This window comes from Bidens hawaiensis, unplaced genomic scaffold, assembly GCF_021521415.1.
Source record: "Bidens hawaiensis isolate Kalapana, Puna unplaced genomic scaffold, B.hawaiensis_p1.1 tig00005523_1, whole genome shotgun sequence".
Classification (NCBI taxonomy): Eukaryota; Viridiplantae; Streptophyta; class Magnoliopsida; order Asterales; family Asteraceae; genus Bidens; species Bidens hawaiensis.
The window spans coordinates 1054534-1069335 of NW_027491356.1; the positions used below are offsets into that span (position 1 = coordinate 1054534).

Sequence of the window (14802 nt, forward strand, 5' to 3'; positions counted from 1 at the left end):
ATAAACATACCGAGTACGTAATACATCGACTAAAAGCTAACTAGAACGACATACACAATCCTAATAACAATATAGAATATTGTTCCTACAATCTCCCTCTAGGATTGAGTATGTCGAGGAACCTTCGTCAAGTTCTTTGCTTTGTCTTTATTTCTTGAAACTTAGTACTTGTCTTGATCGAGGATCTTGAACGAGATTGGATTTTGACAAATCTTTATTTTCCGGTCTTGTAGACTTGAATTTCAATCTTATTTCTGGGAAGGATCAGCGACAGCAAATTTTGGAAACATTAGATGCAGGAGGCTCGACATCTAGTTTTCTTTTGTTGACTTTCTTGAGCCGACTGGTTTCTTTCCTTGTCTTTGAATGCAATCTGTTCATTTTTAGCTTCAACCACCAACTTTCACGTTCTCGTTTTCTTTTAAGCGCTTCAGCACCTGCAGCTCAAAGCAGACTTGATCTTGATCTATCTGTCCATGTACACCTGCACAAAACTTAGAACAAATAAGATTCGTTCACAGACCCTCTTGAGGGTCGAAGAAGAATTCGTTCACAGGCCCTCCCAATTTCAGTCCCTCAACTTGTAAGTGATTTGTTTGTGTCCCAGGTTTCCAACAAACTTTGCATTGACGACCTTGACAACAAAACACATGATTTGAATAAAACAAGGTTTAATAGAATTTGTACGAACGCAATAATAACTGAAAATATTTTTGGCATTTTCATATATTTTAATATTACGAAAATATATACATAATATTTTGAAGTTGAAACATAAAATAAAACAAATTAAAGAACAAAAATAAGATAAGAGTAAAGATGAAATTAATATTATATATAAAAATATTTACTTAAAAGTTTACTAAATTATTTTTGTGAGAAAGATCACGACATGGAATCACATTATCTGTTAACGTTCTAGATCACACTTCAATTTGGACATTATTATGCCAAGAACCAAAGTCGATTGTAGATATAATTTGTCCACTTTAAACTTAATAAGTATTTGGATGCCAATGTGATGTGTTAAGGTAAGTATTAGACACAATGCTTATGTGGTCCCCAATTAATCCAACAAATTACAGACTCCATCATGCCTCGGGCTTAATTTTCTTTCACATGTCACCTCAACTTGACTTAAACCTTTCTTATCTGATCACAGCATGCTAATTAACACACTTGACATTTTATTTTTGTACACTTGACTCGATCTAGAAAGATTAAAATAAAGCAGAAGTTTAGGGCCTTAACAACCAGGTCGGATAATACCATATTATCGGGCAGAGAAAGTCCAAGGCTTGAACAAAAGAAAGAAAATAAAATAAAGCAGAAGATTCAGGGCCTTAACAATCAGATCTTGTATGACTACAAATGTAGAAAGTCCAAGGCTTGAATCAAAATAAATGAAGAAATAAAGTAGAAGTTAAAATTCCTAGAACTGACATTTTCATTTTGTTTTCCTTTTTCTTTTTATTTTCTGACTCGTTTTCTTTTCTTGGCGTTTTTCTTGACTCATTTAAAAATTAAAATAACACGGATTTCATAAGGCAACTGTGATCAAGTAAAGAGAGGCTTGGGTAAACATGTTATTAACGTTTCTGCCTTAATTGATATAACTTTAGTTGGAGTCGGCAACCGCTTCATAACGTGTAACCACTAGTATAGGTAGATATTTAAGTTTATATCACTATAACACTTACTCATTTGTCAAGCCTATCTACACACCAAGCAATGATCTTGTTTGCTTTTGATCTACTCTTTTCATGTGTTAGAATCGTTAGAGATAATTTATTATCATTTTCCAAGGGTCGGATCAATTTCTCAAAATTTTAAAAGTTTTAATTATCTGACTCCCTCTAAACAGGAGCTCCCTCTAAATGGGACAATCTCTTTTGGAATATTTTTAGATTTTCTTAAATGAACATAAAATCTTTTTGGTAAAACAAATGACTTGTTTTTATTTTTCTTGAAATAAATTTAAAATATTTTTGGTGAGTTAAAGTTAACTCATTTTCTCCCTCTAAAATTGTGACATAATTGAAAAATATTTACAATTTTAAAACAAAAAGATAGATAGGTTGTTTTAATCAAAATTGATCATGCCGAGCGATTCGACCATAAATTCAAATCGGTCATGATCGATGGTTTTAGTGAAAAGGTTAGCAAAGTTTTTGTCAGATGGACTATCCTAAGCATGCATTATCACATTGTATAACAAAGCTGAAGGGATTCAAACTGAGACCCAACAGCTGATGCTGGATCCATCACTTGAGAGAAGCAGTTGGACGAGGTTAGTTTGAGAGACGCTCGAAAAGTTGTTGTTGAACCATTTAAACAAGGCTTCCCTTCTTTGAAATTTGTCCTCCCATGTCGCTTATGAAAGGCTCGAATCCACCATCGAATGGTTTAGCATCAAACAGCAAGGGTTCGTCTCCCATCATATGCCGGGTGCAATCACTATCTAAGTACCTAATACTATTGATAGTCCTCCTTGATTGACCCTGCATGCACTAAGCATTTAAATAAACATGGGTACCCAGGATAGTTTTGTCCCGGGAAGGTCAACCGTAAATTGACCAAACTTAATTTTTTTTCTGAAAACCATTTATTTCTTGTTGGAGCCTTACTTGATGAAGAACGGTCCTTAGGAATCCAAGTAAAAACTTGTTCCTTGGTTTTGCCAATTTTGGACTTTTCTTTTCTTGATTTTAAAACTAATTTTGGTAAATCCTCAGACTTTACAGTCTTAGGATCCTTTTTTATTTATCCTTCTTGGATTTCCAAAAAGGTTTTTTTTTTGTGTTTTACTTTATTAACTTTGGATCTCACATCCACTTCACTGGGTTCATTATCAGCTTGACCAGTTCTTGAATCACGGCTACTAAAAGCTCCTTTTGGGGACTGACTAAGTCGCCTTTGAATATCAACTTGTTGCTTGAATCAGTGCTTGCAATGTCTTGCAAGGTGAGAAGAGTGACCACACACAAAACAGCACTTTCTCCTAGGAGTCCATAGAACTCATCTAAACTATAATGTGGTTGGTGTGGTGGGAAAGGTGATCCTTGGAAAGGAACATGATTATAAAACACATTTGTGTAATATGGATCAACAAAATTTTGTTGATAATGACCATAATAGTTGTTATCATAGAAGTTGTATGGCTGAGGATTTCTTGATTGATTGGTTGTTTGAGAAAATGATCGTTTATTTGGTGGAACATATTTACACGAAGTACTTGTCTTTTCACTTTCAAAAACTTTGCTTTTACTTGAATTATCCTCAGTCTCACAACTTGATGATGAACAACTTGATATGTTCACCTCAAAAGGCCTACTTTCGTTGTCACATTTTTCAACAAAAGTTTCATTACAAATGGTTTCGTAATCATAACTCGTGTTCATTTCCAACGACCCACTTTCTTCAACACAGCCTACTGAACAAGATGAATCACCACTAGAATCAATAGTTACAGGTATTGGAGCAGTTGCTTCAGAAGCTGGAGGAACAAATGTTACTGGTTTTGGTACATGACCAATTCCATATACCATCTCTTCCTCTGGAAGGGTGTTATAACTAAAGTGAGGTATGCTAGTGTAGTTACCATTCAACGGTGGAGGCACAACTGAATAATCATAGCCTAGACCCGACTTTTGTTTAGCATTCTTCTGTGCTCCAAGAATCTTATCTAACTGACCAGATGCTATTTCAAATCTCTCGACTGCCTTTTCATGTTTCTCAACATTTGATTTATTTACAAAGACTTCTTTTCTTAAATCTTCATTTTCATTTTGCATTTTTGAAACTATGTCGTTATAATATTTAACTTCATGTTGAGTTACAAAAATTTTTCGTCAGAGACTTGCAAGATCATCATGATGAGTTTTAATCTTATCAACATATATCTTATCAGCTTTTACATATTCTTCATTTAGTTTCTTAAGTGTTGAAATTTCTCTCAAAGCGTCATCATAATTTTGTCTATAATATGCAACTTTGAATTTGCAAGCTTGTGAGCATAAATTGTGGTGTACCTCGGGAATGATAGGACATGCATGACTTCTTTCACCTGCAGCATTTGTCCCAACTTTATTACTTGTCTCAACTTTATTTTCTTTGGACTAATTAATCAATTGGAGCTTATCTTTCATTATTTCAAAAGACTTGATGGTAGAAGCCAACTCTGAGAGTGTTATAGTATACAGGTTTGGGGTTCTTTTAATGGTAACCACATTGATGTTCCATGTATAAGGCAGTAAATTCAACAGCTTCATGTTGATCTCAGACAAACCATTGATGATACCGACACTTCTCGTTTTAGTGACGAGTGACTCAAATCTGTTGATGAGAGATGCAACCGATTCTCCTTTAATATGTGTAAACATGTCGAATTCTCTTTAATATTTCCTTTCGGCTTTCTCCCATATTCAGATTTCCTCCAAGCATAAATTCGTAACACAATTTTTATTTTATTTTTTATTATAGATAAAGAGAAAATAAAATTAAGGTTTTTCTTTCTTTTTTTTTTTTTTTTGCTACAGTACCAAATTGCTATAGTGCCGAGTTGCTACAGTGCATGCGAATTCTTTTTGCTACAGTAATTCGCATTAGTTGTTACAGTGCCGAGTTGCTATAGTACATGAGAATTGTTTTTGCTACAGTAATTCGCATGAGTTGCTACAGTACCGAGTTGCTACAGTGCATGCGAATTCTTTTATTCGCATGCGTTGCTGTAGTGCCGAGTTGCTACAGTCCCCAATACGAATATCTACAGTACATCGGTGATGCGACTGCTATAGTCCCCCCCCCCCCCCCCGTGATTGCTACAGTACCTTCGACGATGCGACTGCTACAGTACCCGGAAGAGACTGCTACATTTTTTTTTTGAGAATATAGCACTTAAACTTCCAAAAAGTCAAAAAGACTTTGGTCTAAAAATCACTAAATCGGCCTAGATCTGAGTTTTTAAGTCGAATCTGAGCTCAGACACAAAAAGCTTAAACCACTAAAAACTTAGATTTGGTGATTCTCGTGTATTTCTAAGATGTAAGAGACTCCAAAAGAGATGAGTGACACGAAATCAACCTCAAATCCAACAAAAACTAAGATTAAAATCCGAAAAGTTTGACCCGAAAATCACAAAAAGTTGAGCCGAAAGCTCTGATACCACCTGTAGGTCCTCTAGATGGATCTCACAACTTTACTCGGATCAATCCGTGTTTTCAGTTAGCGGAAATTACCAATAACACTCGGATCTCGGATCTTAGTTTTGCTTATGTAAAAGAGAGAAAAATGAGAGGTGGAGAGAACTTCTTTTATTTCCAAGAGTTGTGTGGAATAAGTTGTGAAAAGGGTTGGAGTTGTGGAGAAATGGGTAAAATGACCCTTTTATAGGGTCCCAATTTCTCCAAACTTTACATAATAAACGTACAAAATAAATATACCGAGTACGTAATACATCGACTAAAAGCTAATTAGAACGACATACACAATCCTAATAACAATATAGAATATTGGCCCTACACCTTTAAACCTTGAAGATAAACAAGGTCTGCGACTAGCGGATTGATGAGGTTGTTCTTCGTGTTTAGGGATGACGATGATGATGTTTGGAAGGTGAAGGTCGGAGCATGGTCGTCCGGTGATAGATGGTCGAAGACCTCTGGATATGGGATCTAGCAGTTGGGTCACAATGGTGCGTCTTCATCGTGGTGGCTAGGGTTTTTGCTCTCCTGTCTCTTTTGTTTGAATGCAAGAAGTTTAAAAAAATAGAATAAAATGAAAGCAAGTTGAATTTGTAATGTGAAATGTTCTGGTCAAAAATGGCCCGAATACTAACAAACCTATTCTTTTTGTGGGAAAAAGACTTTCACCAAATGTATTTTTAGGCCTTATTTTTGGGATGAGCCTGATTACAGTGGACCGGATTGTTGGCTCATATATTCGGCTAGCGTTATACTTTTCGAGCCAGGTTTATTTTAAATGAACTCATTTATTTGGGTTGATTATATGGAATGATTTTTGGGCCGAGAAATTGGTAGTTATTCGGGTTGACCAATGAAAATCAAAATTTGATCGGGTTTTTGTCATAGTTTGATTGAGTGTTCAAAACTTATTATTTATATTTTTTTCAAGACGTTTGGTAAGTTGCATCCGTGTGGTGAACTTCAAACAAATTGGATTTGGATTTGAAAAGGAAATAATAAGTTTTGTCATTCGATCGTTGAAGCTGATAATTCAATATCGATTTGTGGATATTCGAGCTCTCTCAACCTATATAGCTTAAGATTCGAGAGAATGGATAAAAAAGCGAGAACTCCTTCATGAATGAAATTAGATGGGTCATTCCTTGAGGGGATGAATTGAAACAAAAAGGCTTCAATTTTATCGCGTGATACGAGATGTGTGACACGGTTAAACAATTGATATCATAAGTCAATGGGGTGATTGTAAGGCCAAACATTGTGACTTGCGATATCAATGTGGCGAAACTCATTATATATATTATGGTCAATCAATAGGTTTAGTTGGTGTGTAATCCGGATTCGAGATAAGAGTTTCGATGCACGTGGTTGGTTCAATGGGGAGAATGCTTCTAGAAAGAATATGTTAGGCTATAAATAGGACTTTTGTTGTCTTTATTTGTGTGTGTTTTTGAAGGTGTAATCAACCACCCACGGGACCTTACCTTGGGTGGGATCGGTTCGTTTAATAGATTTCATCACTTTTAAAACGATTACGGAGTCGTTCATTCTCCTTCATATTATCTTTATATTATTTGTTCGACCGTTTGATTTACCGCGCCCATCTCAATCGTTTATTAAGAGCAAATCTGTTCGTTATGTTAGATCCGGTTGTTAGGAGACCTACATAAATAAAAGGTTATGTTTTGTGCTTTGGCATGTGTGTGTGTTATGAAATATTCTAGAATTTACTCAGCGTGAGACTAATTTTTGTATGCGCATCAAGTTAGCATGTCAAGAAAGGAATGCGGAAGGAATGGTTGGAGCACTGCGGGTTATCCGGGTAGCAAGTGGCATCCAGCAGCTCAACTTTCGAGACTCCCAGGGCTAATATATTTGTCTAATGTTGTATATAATAATGAGAAAATGAAAGAAAATAATGTAACTGATTACAATTTTTTGTGCACTTCTTACACTAAAAACTTATTCTTGCATGAAGTTAATCATAAATATTCCTAGTTCTAGAAAAGCTTGTACTATCAAAATTTTTTGCTCGGCAAGTGGTTTACCAACAAAGGTTGGGAGAATTGGACACCTAATATTTCCCACGGCATCATGAAGCTTATACACTTGAGTTGATGATCCAACAAACGTACGTTTGGTCCAAAGACTTAATTTTTTCAGGAAAAAGGACAATCACCAAACAATTATGTTCTTAGGTTTAGTTCCTTTCATGTCCTAAAATTTTTAATTTCAAATCACAAAATACCAGGCACAAACTATGAAACTAGCCAACTGTTTTTAACTGAAATATTAATTGTTTATATGATGTCCTGATATAATAAAATAAAGGTAAAAAAGACTTTAGTTAGGGTAAAACATGTTGTCCCACACTACATTTTTTTGGCGTCATAACAAACATGTATATACAGAATTACAGAGAAACTAAACAAAGTTGTGGGTTGGGTACGCATGCTCAAGACCGTTGTAATCAAAATACAACTTCGCCCCTATAGCTATATCACGAGTTGCAACCAAAAGGTTTCTGCATGCTCCATTAACATTATATCGAACACATTAATAATCGATCTTAAAAACATATATGCCAAATAAAGAAGATTCATAATTATAAAAGTCAGTAAGTGTTATCATTAACGTTCAATAGACTCCTTTAATATACAAGACCATCCCATTTTGCTTAGATCTTTTAAAATGTATACAGAAAAATTATTAGAAGACAATAGCAATCTTTACATTTGACATTATTTATTTATGTTTGTTTTCAAAGTTGTACTTAAAGATTTAGCAGTTGTAATTAACGTTAACATTATCAGTTAGGGTTTGTAATTGTTTTACATACAGTTACACTCTCAAACTGATCTATATATATGTAAGCCGTCGGTGATCATCTTCGACACCAAGTTTTATTATATACTGAACAAATTCTTTTATCCATATTCTATTATTTGTGACATTCAATTTGTATTACTACTTTGTCTTTGTGATCATGGGCGAAGCTTATATAGGGACCTTAGAGTCAACCCCCCCCCCCCCTCCCCAAACAAATCCGGCCTCCGTGACAAGGGTACATAAGCTTCGCCACTGGTATACCCCAGCATGCAATTGTATAGTATATATTTATTTTCTTTTACATTTTCATTGTGTTGATTTACATACACTCGAAACGATTAATCATTAGATAGTTGAAAGACTTATCGTTTATGGTTGTTTATGCCGCTGAAGAAACGTGAAATGTTTCCTCGTTTATCGGCACAAGTCACTAGACTTTTATTGGGGTCCTCTGCTAAAAGCAGGGTCATCATACTGTTCGAGCTGTCTTCAGTCCGATTACGTCCCCTACATATTCAGCAATCAATGTCATGTCCTTAATAGGACCATCAGCTTCAACTGTATATCTGTATCAAAGAAATTAAATTGAAGTTACTGAATGCATGTGAATCTGGACTCAAGATGAAATCACGATCTTGGAGCATATATATGATAGTTTCTATACGAAAATTATATTTGATGGTTTAACTTTTTAACCAAAAATTTTCTTATGGTGCTCTTGGCTACTTTCTATCAACTAGGCTTGGGGCAAGTGTCCTGCATAATGGATATCACTTGAACAAATATTTTTTTATGATGACCACTATTAATAACTTGCGTGATGGAATTAACAAAAGACATTTGGTTGGATTTGGTAAATTGAGGGGCCGATAACATCGATTGAGAGGTAGCCAACACTATGATCTATTGGAAAGTAAGAATATACTGGGACTCGGGAGTTACTTACCCTTGCCATTGATCATAGACGACGCGTAATGGTGGGAATTCACCTCTCTTTGCCATGGCTCTGCATTTATTGTAGGTTTCTATTTCTCCACTTGAAAGAACCTAATAGAGAATCCAAATATGATTTGGCCATATCATACGATATATAAAACAAAAAATAAATCACCCATGTAACTTTTTAAAGGTACACAACATTTTTCCAGTGGAATTGCATTAAGCTCTACTTAAGTGACTTGAATTAAAATTTTAAAGTATTTCTTGATCAACAAATTCTGTTAAGCCAAAGTCCACCCGGTGACGTAAACTATAAACTGTTTTGAGGGTTATATATGGAATTCACCCTCAAAATGAGTAGTTGGAACTAAAGCTAACCTGCATACCACCCTTCTCCAAATTGGCTTCATTTGCAGATTCTGGAGCCATATACCTGAAGGGTATGTGAGGTCATTGCTAAACTCAATGTTAAGTGATTTTAGAGCTGTAGCTAGAATTCGCATTTGTTTCCGCCTTTGATCATCGTCTTTGCTTGGAACATATGATAACAGTTTGTGGTTCTTCTTATGATGGGCGAAGGTACTTGTTCGCCTCTTTCCTTACCTAGATTCTGTATCAAGGAAACACAGTAAATTATAAACATGCAGAAGAAAAAGAATCTTCAAAATACAGTAAACTTGAAACAGATATGAACTGAAACTTAAGTGCTATCAGTTTTCTAAATGATTTAACCGCAGAAGTTAGGAACACAAGGCACATAAATGGCATTTGCAATGCATGCCATGACATCAGGAAAATGAAACTCAGTTTTTACTGGGTTATGAGGTTAAGCTTAGTCCTTTTTGTGGATTTCTAGTAGAGTGAAAATTTGTTCTTAAATTGGTAAGATTAGACTTTTTAATTCCAATTTTAGCCTCACCTCTGGCCCCTTGCTAACAGCTAATACGATTGCGGTTAGAGAAACATTTTTGTCTCTTTTTGTCAAAAAAAATTCCCCAAAATCATGCAACCATGCCAACTTTTGGATAAATCATGTCAGATACTCCAATTCATGCTCTACTCAATCAAAGTTAGCTTAGCTTAGAAAATAAAGACGAACTACAAATGAAGGAAGTGCTGGCTGCATAATCGTTTATCACACACGATTAAAACACAGATATTGAATGAAATTGTTCGACTCTTTTCTGATTATTATGAACTAAGACTGTACATAACACGTAGACCTTAACACTGTTTGTGCTAAAACAATAACTTGTTCCCTAATTTAATTCTACTCCTACTCATAACGAAATTAGGGATATTAAAAAAAAAATCTCCTTAAACCTTTTCTTTTGTGTTCATCTCAACTACTAATTTTTCTCAGGTAACCTGTTACACCCCTCGGACTTGGTTCACCTGTAATTAATCTTTTCACCGTGTAAACATTTAATTTGCTTTCTACGAAAAACACATTTTCTTAATCTCCCATTTGGGATTTTTTTACGTTGCAACCAACAGCATGTAAAGAGTAAACAAAATTTTGAACCATTAAACTTATGACGTTTAGTCGCAAAATATTCATTTTACTTGCAAAAATAGACTCTAGATAAGATTATAGATCAATTATTGCAATATTGGCACAAGATAATGTTTTGTTTCTATTTTGTAAGTGAGTGAATTAAACTACTCATTATGCTTAACTAAAGTGATGAGCAATAATATATGAAGGTATATGAATGCAAGACCTATGATTAGAAAGTCACAACATTTTCCTATTGAAAGATTGTTTAATATGAATGAAGCTTCTCACATTTGGTCTTACTTAAAAGATATCATATTGTTTGCGTAGTACTGTGATCAACTACATATTAAATGATTAGACACATATAAATGTTTGATATTCAAAACCGTAACTTGCTAACTTTGATCGTCTCATTCTACAGTTTCATAAACACAATGGTTGAAAATCTACTTCGCTCGGTTGCATATGTGCTTACCAAAAATTAAAGTTATCAAACTCTAAACGGCATGTGAAGATTCTATAGCAGACATAAAACTTACTACATACAGCAGGTTATTACATTTTCAGTCATCCTTATTGTTAAAAAGAAAAGTAACCCATAATTTGGAATTTTTAGCTAAAATAAGCCTTGTTTTGCAATGAAATGAAAAGACATGTTCAGCAGTTGAGAACACAAAAAATGCAAACTTGAGAAAACAAATAAACTATCAGGTCTGATGACTACTTTAAAAATATATAATGAAAAACTAATCCACTTGTTGTTGCAAACTATTTACATAAATTTAACAAGTTTAATGGTTTTCTTAACAAAATCGCGACCTTCGACCGTTTGCATCTACATTTTCACAAACACAGTGGTTGGAAATTTAATTCACTAGGTATGTATTTATAATTAAATTAAAGTTAATTAGCATAGATACTAATTTGTCTTAAGATTAATCAAATTAAATAATTTTTCAGTGAACGCAGGAAAAGCCCTAAAAGCTTTAAATTAGCATTATCAGACACATTAAGCTCCCCAAAAATTATTAAAAAATGATAATAAAAATAATAAAATATGTTTTCGGTGGAGGCAGAAAAAACCCTAAAAGCTTAAAATTAGCAGGAAACTTATCAGACAAAATAAGCTCCCTAAATACTATAAAAATGATAATAAAAATATTAAAATAATTTTTCAGAGAAGGCAGAAAGCCCCCTAAAAGCTTCAAATTACCATATATAAAACTTATCAGACAAATTATATTAAGCACCCCAAAAAACCAAAAAATTATAAAAACTTATCAGACAATTTAAGCTTCAAATTAGCATAAAACTTATCTGATAAATTAGGCTAGCTCCCCATAAATTATAAAAATGATAATAAAAAATTTAAATAATTTATTTGTGAAGACAGAAAAACCCTAAAGCTTCAAATTAGCATAAAACTTATCAGACAAATTAAACACCCCAAAAAATAAAAAAATAATAATAATAAAATAAAATAATCTACCGTGAGAAGAGATCTTCATCGAGGATGTAGAACTCCATTTCTCAAGTTTAAAAAATTCATATAGCATTTTATTCGGGATCAGACCTGAAACTCACATCATTCAAATGATATTAAATCGTATAAATCAGCAAGCATACTAAATAGAGAAAACTCTTTTGTTATTAAATTATGTACCTTCGAGCTTTGGAGGATGATCGATGCAGTTAGGGCAGTGCCAATTGCCTGCAGGTAGACAAACAACAATCGGCTTGGCACAAGCCATGCGATATCCTCGATCACATTTGTCGCACAGAAGGAGCTCCTTCTCCTTTTCGCCCATGCCACATTCAACGCATTTAACATGGTTGTAGTAATCTTCTTTCTCACACTCAAACAACAGCCGCATTTTTACTCCTTTTTGTTGTCTTGGTTTCATACTGATCGATTAGCTTTTTGAGAAATTTGGGGTCTTTGGAAGAGGGTTAATCGGTGAATGAGGGACAGATGTTGTTGGCATTATATTCAAATGGAGTGTAATAATATTATGAGAATGAGAATGATATGATCATCATGTCATATACTAGAAAAGTTCAAAAATATATATATATTAGAAGGTGGTAACGTTATTAATGATGACATGGCGGCAAGTGATTGGAGGAGCTAATATGCGCAGTCTCAGGTTCATTCACCATATATTTGGGTTGCTTTTTGAGTTTTGAAATTCTTTTTATTACTATGATTTCACTTTTTTGTATTTGTTGGACGTAACCGTAAGTGTGAACAAGATAAAGACAAATACTTGATTATAACCGTAAGTGTGAATGTGATTAATAATGATCTTAACAACCTAAGACATACTTATATATACACTAGTTGGTTTGATGATTCACTAACCGGTTGCATTTGCGTTAACCGCTAAACACAATCTATTACTGACGTGACACATTATTTGACCCACTAATGTATCGAGAGTTAAGTTAATTACGGTTGAATAATGTGTTCGGAGTTTAGAATAAGGTGAATGGAGATATAATATAGTGAAATTATTAATAGGACTCTTGTATGGTGAATTGAAGATAAACCCTTGAGTAGAGTTTTTTATATATTTTTTTTATTTATTGATTTTTTTATCGCTTGATAAGTTTTTATTAGAGTATTAAGTATTTAATTAAGTGAGAGTCTCTTCACGCATCCATGAATCTTGTAGGCTTTTGTGCCTTACTTAAAATAACATGAGAATATACATAAAAATATATATGCATAAAAATTCTTTAAGAAGTGACGGACACTTGAAGACCCATATGTTATAGACATATAAATGATGACTCTATACTCGACTACACATTCGCATCTTTGTCTTTTCAACAAGGTCAAACACTACAACTCTATAATCTACGAGTATTGTACATAAATCACGCTCAAATTCAATGCCTTATCCCAAACGAATCCAAGGTCCCGTGCTATGATCGGCCACAAACTTCTATGTTAAACCCTCATGTATCCTTCATTCAATTCAACTAACATGTACATAAAAATCAAATTCTATTCCTTCACCATTATCTAGTTTAGTTGGGAGTGGTTTCTCAAAAATTCGAATCCTAATTAAACTCTTAAACACTTTCTAGACATGTCCTTGTACTTCAAGATTGCATCATGTATTTGAAGTAAGTCCAAGAAAGGCATACATTCATTAATGGATAAAACTCTTGGATATGTAATCAAACCTTATTCTAGACTTGTAGATTGAATGTAACATACATTTTGTTCGAAGTATAGGCTTGCATATACATGGTTTTCTTTTCCAAATCAGGATAAATCCTCACATGTGTCATCTAAATCTCTTATCTCATCCTTCTCCTTCAAAATCACATCTTTATTAATAGAAAATACTTCTTTAAAATTACAAATGGTTCCTTCCGTTTGAACCTTGTATCCTTATATCATAAAATGTTCAATACTTACGTGTTGTTTGTTATTTCAGAGTTAAAGTGTAACACCCCCGTCCGGTTAGGGCTGACGTGTCACTCGATACGGTAATAATTGACATTAAAACCGTTTTCATTAAAATCTTAAACCTAATTTAAAACCCGCATAACGGTCTAAAAACATTCAATTTAAAAGTACTCAACAAAACGACAATAAAATAAAGTTATTTCACTCAAAAGATCTTTTATTAAGTTCTGTCGTTTTCCTGCATCTAGCCTTTTCCCTTTTACTCTCTTATCACACATTTTCCCGGTTCCCTTGAGTACCTGAAACAAATATAAGAAAACATAAAAACAAGAAACACGGCTGAGCCAAAATTGCCCAGTAACGGAGGAAACATTAGCAATAACAATAAACGACGAACAACAATTAGGGCTGTCACTTTTACCCGAAACCCGAAACTCATCCCGAAAAAACCCGTACCTGAACCCGAATTAACCCAACCTGAAAAACCCGAACCCGAGAAAACTACTAACCCGAACCCGAACCGAAGTAATTCGGGTTGGTTCTCGGGTTTGATTTCTAAGTTTCGGATCAACCCGAATAAACTTTTAATTTTGAAATTAAATATATTTTTAGGTATAATAGAGTTATCAGTATCTGAGCATAATCGACTTTTGTCATTCCAACTATTATGGTTCGATTGTTTATTGTTAATTTATGTTTTCCGTTTATTACTAATAGCTACTGATTAAAGTGACAATATTATCATTAATTCGTTAATACTTTAAATACACAAGTTTAAACAAGAAGTACAAGGAACATAAATACAACAAAACAGTTTGTCCATTGATTTAAATAACCTAAGGCTAATATCTTCTCCGTGTGTCATCTTCTACTAACGGTCAACTGATTGAATAGTTGGTGAGTTCACACAA

General features: G+C 34.0%; 1 pseudogene; it reads right to left on the reverse strand.

Annotated features, from left to right (window-relative positions):
* Positions 1–8392: 8392 nt before the first annotated feature.
* On the reverse strand, positions 8393–12344 carry LOC143630051 (putative Histone-lysine N-methyltransferase ATXR5; annotated as a pseudogene).
* Between the last annotated feature and the right edge of the window lie 2458 nt (positions 12345–14802).